Source organism: Ctenocephalides felis, unplaced genomic scaffold, assembly GCF_003426905.1.
Source record: "Ctenocephalides felis isolate EL2017-DRISC unplaced genomic scaffold, ASM342690v1 CF-g0.4_SCAFFOLD_01886, whole genome shotgun sequence".
NCBI lineage: Eukaryota > Metazoa > Arthropoda > Insecta > Siphonaptera > Pulicidae > Ctenocephalides > Ctenocephalides felis.
Genome location: NW_020538040.1, coordinates 24,984,789 through 24,990,561, shown reverse-complemented (window position 1 = coordinate 24,990,561; position 5,773 = coordinate 24,984,789). Strand labels below are relative to the sequence as shown.

The following is a 5,773-nucleotide window of genomic DNA, read 5'->3' as shown; positions in this document are numbered from 1 at the left end:
AAATTGTGGTTTTTTGTATCATTTCGTGTTTGGTGCATAATAATTAATAAAACTAATTAAATAGATTTATTAATTTTTATGTTGCCAAACACGCTTCGAGCTGTATCACTAGTACGCTTAACCTTAACAATAATACTTTGCCAACGGGTACTCAATTTATGCTTTCGCACCTGCCTTGAAAAATACGGTTTAAATATTAGAAAATAGCCAAATTTCAAAAATAATCGATTATTAATGACAACGTAACGGTGAAAAGTTTCGACTTTTCAAGACAAGTGAAAAAGTTGAGTCCCGAGGTTTTTATTTTTAAATAGATCACGCTGCTTTTTTATTCATTATTATCATTAGCATTTTATAAAATATATATAATAATATAAATCGATTTTATTTTTATTTTCTCTTCTTAAAACTTTCGTATCTCAAAAATCTTATTAATAATCTACAGCAATTAATAACACATATCTGTTACCGAAAAAAAATGATTACACTTATCTTCTTCAATTGAAGATGAGAAAATGAAGACGAAAAAATATGATATACACGTATAGATATTAATAATGTTAATATATATCAACAAAAACTCTTTAACGAGATTATTAAAAGTCAATAATAATTATAATAATATTATCACAAAAAAGGTGTTGTGTCCACACGTATCATCATTATTACAATTAAATTTTTTGAAAATATTATTTTCAAAAAATCGACTCTTTTGATATCTTAGCAAAAACTCGTTGATTCTGAGTTTTGTTCACAGAACAAAATCACTTTTTAAAAAATCCTAACCTACAGAAAGGGTGTGCCGTAAATGTTTTAATTAAATTTTCGCAAAATGCTATGCATCTTTTGTGGAAAAATAAAATTAAAGATATGAAAGTTTATAAGAAAATGTCAGAAATGGTGATGTGCAAAGTTGCGTTCATAATAAATAAATAGAATGTGTTGTCGCGTGGAAATGAATTTTATGGATGAAATACGGCACACCCGTACAGATATTATCATATGAATATTAGTTTTTTCATTTCGCGCTTCTGGCTCTTCTCATCTGAGTTCTCAATACTCATTTGAGCTTTTTTTAATGTTATTTTAAATTTGATTCCCTCATGTTAGACACGAGAGTTTAAGTGCCGCTTCTTAAATTGCTGCACGCAGGTACACTTGATACAGTCGTGTGTATTATATTTTATGATGTAAGTAATATAATTGTTTTATATTATTTTTGGATGGTTTCTTCAACTTACGAGTCCAAAGACGGTAAGAACGGTAGAGCAGTGTCTTGCTCAGTGTGAAGTCCGGGCTGATCACGACCGTTCCGCCCCGCGTAGGTTTCTGGAAATAAAGAAAAGGTAAGGGTTAGTAACATTAATAATTGAAATGCTCCAAATGCGCTATGAATGATAGATAGATAATGGAATAATGGATAATGATGTTTGAAAAGATACTCACTTCAAAAACTGGGGCAGCCTATCCGTCCATCCGTTCTCTTGTTTGAGAGTCAGATAGAGCTCGAATGTGGACACCGTCGATTCGTCCGGTCTCAAGCAAGCGATGACTTTCTTTTGCGATTTCTTATCATTTGAGTTATTTGCGCTAGAATTGCTTCCCGAAGACGGTTCGAATTCGACGTAAATCGTGCACCCTCTGACACCGCAGGGCTCGCACTCGCTGGCTTTGACTATTTCGCTAGCAGCGCGATGTAACAAATCACTAGGGAGAAGGACTTCAGAACAGGCAAGATGGTTCTGCTTAGCTGAGCGAAGTTCCCTGGCCAAATTCCTGGCCAGGAAGGACTGAGGATTCGTGCTCAGAGAGTCTTCCTGGCTTGTTTCTTCCGAGTGCTGAGGAGCGGTACTAGACCAACCTGGTAAAGGAAACAAGAACACTCATTTAGTTGTTGATCATGATTACTTCTAGGAATTCAAGTTGCGAAGGCAATCTGTTATGTATTTCAATTCCCCCTCAGCAATTTGCTTCATAAGCGAAGTTGCATCGGTCAAATTTATATAAATGGTGCGATCATTATCATTTCCGACCGACCGGTTACATCATTGCGACTGCTCGATTTCTGTCAAATAATCGCGCACGTGCCATAAAACGCACGTGTCTATTAAAAAAATATATAAAATGTATTTATTTTTAAAATCGTGCAGACCCAATTTAAAAATTGCTAGACATAACGCAATAGTCCTTAGTCAGCAAAGACGCTTGCGTCGGCATATCAACGGAGCGAAGGCCTCAAGTTATTGCAAAACCTAACTGCACATTATCATAATGACTCGGGTAACTATCTTATCAATTGTGGTTCAATGCAGTTATTGTTGACCTGAGAGATCGAAGATGTAAATGACAATCATTTGAGATAAGATTCTCGATGATAAAGGAAATTGTTTTTGCATATGTAGATCGTTACGTACCATAAAATTTTAATTGCAGTTACACCAAAACTCGATTAGTGTTGAAGCGTTGTTGTAAAATCATAAGTCTATGATACTGCCAAAAAAATTTTCAAAAAAATCGAAAAAAATTTAAAATGTAAATGAATTGTGTTATCAATCGAAAGCAGCTGTATTAAATCAAAGTCAACAGTAAACAATGGAAGCACAATTTTAAAATCAAACACATCTAAATGTGTATCTATATTCTGTGTGTGTTGAAACAAAAGAGAAGCTCCCCAGCGCGCAGGCTCAAATCTTTCTCGCTTGGCAACAAGACCTAACCGGTTCCAACACATACATTCAGGTTTATACAAGGCTTCAAAATGTACATGTATATTTTCATGATAATGCTCGCACAAACACATTCAAACTTTCCAGATGTGTAATCATCTGTTCGCACAAACACAAACGCAAACCGAAGTAAATAGACAAAGTTGTGTATTCAAATTCTCACACACATGGATAATAAATGGATATGTCCATGGCGACATATAGAGGAGATAATTAGTTTGCAAACTAATTTAGCACGATGTGTTTGATTAGATTTTTTTTAATAAACAAACAAGCCTACTTTTGGAGCGGGGACAAGTGCATTGATAACGAGTGCAGTTATCGCTCGCCAATATGCATATGCATTTTTATTGATACAATTTTTGGTCGAAACCGGTTTTTGTAGAAAAACATACTCAAACCTTCTTATAAACCATATCTAAGCAATTTATATAAAACAAAAAAAACTCTTATTATCTTATTATCAAACTAACCCAATAACTTTCTTTCCTCCCATTACTATTTCCATCAAGTGCAATGACTTTTGACATTTATTTTCCTTTTGCCGACTTTTCAATACTTCTTTAATTGCAAAAGCGCTTTGCTGGCTGTTGTTTTACTGATTTTACACACAAATGTATTTTCTATACGCGGCGGCCAATGTGTTGGTGTAGTATGATAAAACCGGTCGTGAAAGTGTACTCAGTTAATATATACCAACACACATTGAAAATACACAATACATATAGATGAGTTAACAAAAACTACCTTGGAAAGCTTGTAGGGACTTGTAGATAGATGACTGATAGTAAATGATTTTTACTTGAAATGGGACGATCGAGAAGAAAATTTACCGGCGTTTTGAAATTAATTTAAGGGGGAATTGAATGGTGAATTTTTGGTTAGTACAGGTCTTAGTACTTAGTTTTTAATTTTTAATTTGTTAGTTTAAAAAAAAAATGTAATTTTTTGTGAACTCAGATTTTGCTTGTTAGCTAGCAGATTAAAAAATTTTTAATATTTTCAACATTTAACATTTTTAACATTCAAATTTATCACATTTTTAATATTTTTAACATTTTTAATATTTTTAGTTTTTTAAAAATTTTGAACATTTTAAATTTTTTTTTATAATTTTCAAGTGATACTTTTCCCCTGCTAGTTAAAAAGCCAAGTCTGATAGTTTTGAAGATTTTTACATGAACTATCTTGGAAAGCTAGAAGACCGGCACTAACCAATATAAATCGGTGTAATCTAACTACAAGATAGTGAATTTTTTTAAAATGATAAAAAATTAAAATTTAAAGACTCACCTCCTTTAACACCGTTTCCAAACGTGAACTGCCCATTGAACTGATTCACAGACAACACTTCCATAATATCTATCAATATCTTCTTTTGCTCAAACACTTTGGACTATTTTATATAAAATCACAGCTGATCGCAACAAGAAACTATGTTCTGTCTTTTTCGCTCGTTCTATATACTTATAGCCGGCGACAACAGAATATATAATATAAACTTTAAAAACTAAATCATACGAACATCTATATAATATATTTAATATTTATAATTATAAAAACGACGATATATATCTATATTTAAATATGTCAGTATGACATTTGTAATAACATTTGTAAGTCTTTGTGTGTGTTAAATATTAATAGATCTTTCTCGTATGACTGTTTTCCGTGGACTGAAGCCGGCTTTGACGTGACCAGGTTTATATAGATTTCACGCTCCTCCCCCTCTCTTTATCTTTATCACGCCATCGTGTTTTCTTATTCGCACTCATTGTTCAGATGAGGGCCTACGTGACCAGGAATCGATTCCGCTCGGCAATGTTCGTGTAGCACGAATTGGTGTGACCGAGAAATAGAGTTCGGTGATTGCAATGGAAGTCCGCGAAAATGTATGGAGTTCAAGAGGCTGACTTGATTGGTTGTGCAAGCCGGTTCAGGAAAATTCGTAGCAGTCCACGGTGGAACCTCTAGCAGCCCGGTTCAGTGCCATTTTGTTTGTCAAAAAGAGAGTATATGCAGATTTTTTTTTCAATTTTTTTTGTTTTTTTAATTATTTTTGCTTGTGGTTATTTTTAGTTTTAATTACTTTGTGTGTACATTCAGAAAATGTATATTCAAAGGATTTAATTTATCCTGTGAAATTTTATTATCGCATCACAAATTTTGTTCAAAGTGAAGTCTCTTTAAGAGAGTATTATCAGTGTTTTTCATTATTAGTGAGGATACCTATTTTTACCTGTATGGCTTTTAAAAATACACATATGCTAATGCAGTAAGTCAGGTCAATGAATTATGAATGAAAATAAAATTTTGTAAAAATATTATTATTTGTTCATGTTCATTTTGTTATTTACTGCGTCAACATTTTATGTGTTCCAAAAACAAATTTTTTTGGCAGTGGTAAAATTTTATAATTTGTCTTCAAAATTATTTTTAAGTAGAAATTTTAGACATTAAATTTTGTTTTTTACCGTCGGCGTTTGTGTACTGTAAGTTCAGAACGTGAGTTATATTGACCAAAAAATCTAACAATATACTATTGAAGACAAACAAAATGGTACAATGATGATTTTGAAAATGAAGTCTTGAGAAAAAGACAAAAATTCCACATTTTCAGGTAGTCGAGTGCTGGTCTTAATCCTTCATTTCATAATACCTATTTGTTCTCGTGTGGCTGAACTTGTTATAATGAAGTATGTAAACACTTCTTAACATTATCATTTTAATCCTATTATATAATTATGTACCTGGTCAAACAATTTATACACGAAAACCCCAAAAACAAATTTTTGTCAAAATGGCTAAAAATTACAAAATTTCCGTAATATTTTATACATTGTGTCTATAACTTATTTGTGCATTCTTGAATATATTTTCATGAATATTATTTTCTATTTTATTTTTTTATTAACAGCGCTCAGAACATCTTTGAGATGTTGTGATGTCTATTTACTTGAATGTAATAAAATACAAAAATCCGAAAAAACTTATAATTTTTCACAATTTAATCGCGAAAAATTAAATAAACTATGTATCCATTTTTA

General features: G+C 32.1%; 1 pseudogene; it reads right to left on the bottom strand.

Moving 5' to 3' along the window:
- Positions 1-835: 835 nt before the first annotated feature.
- Positions 836-4,398, bottom strand: LOC113374790 (annotated as a pseudogene).
- Between the last annotated feature and the right edge of the window lie 1,375 nt (positions 4,399-5,773).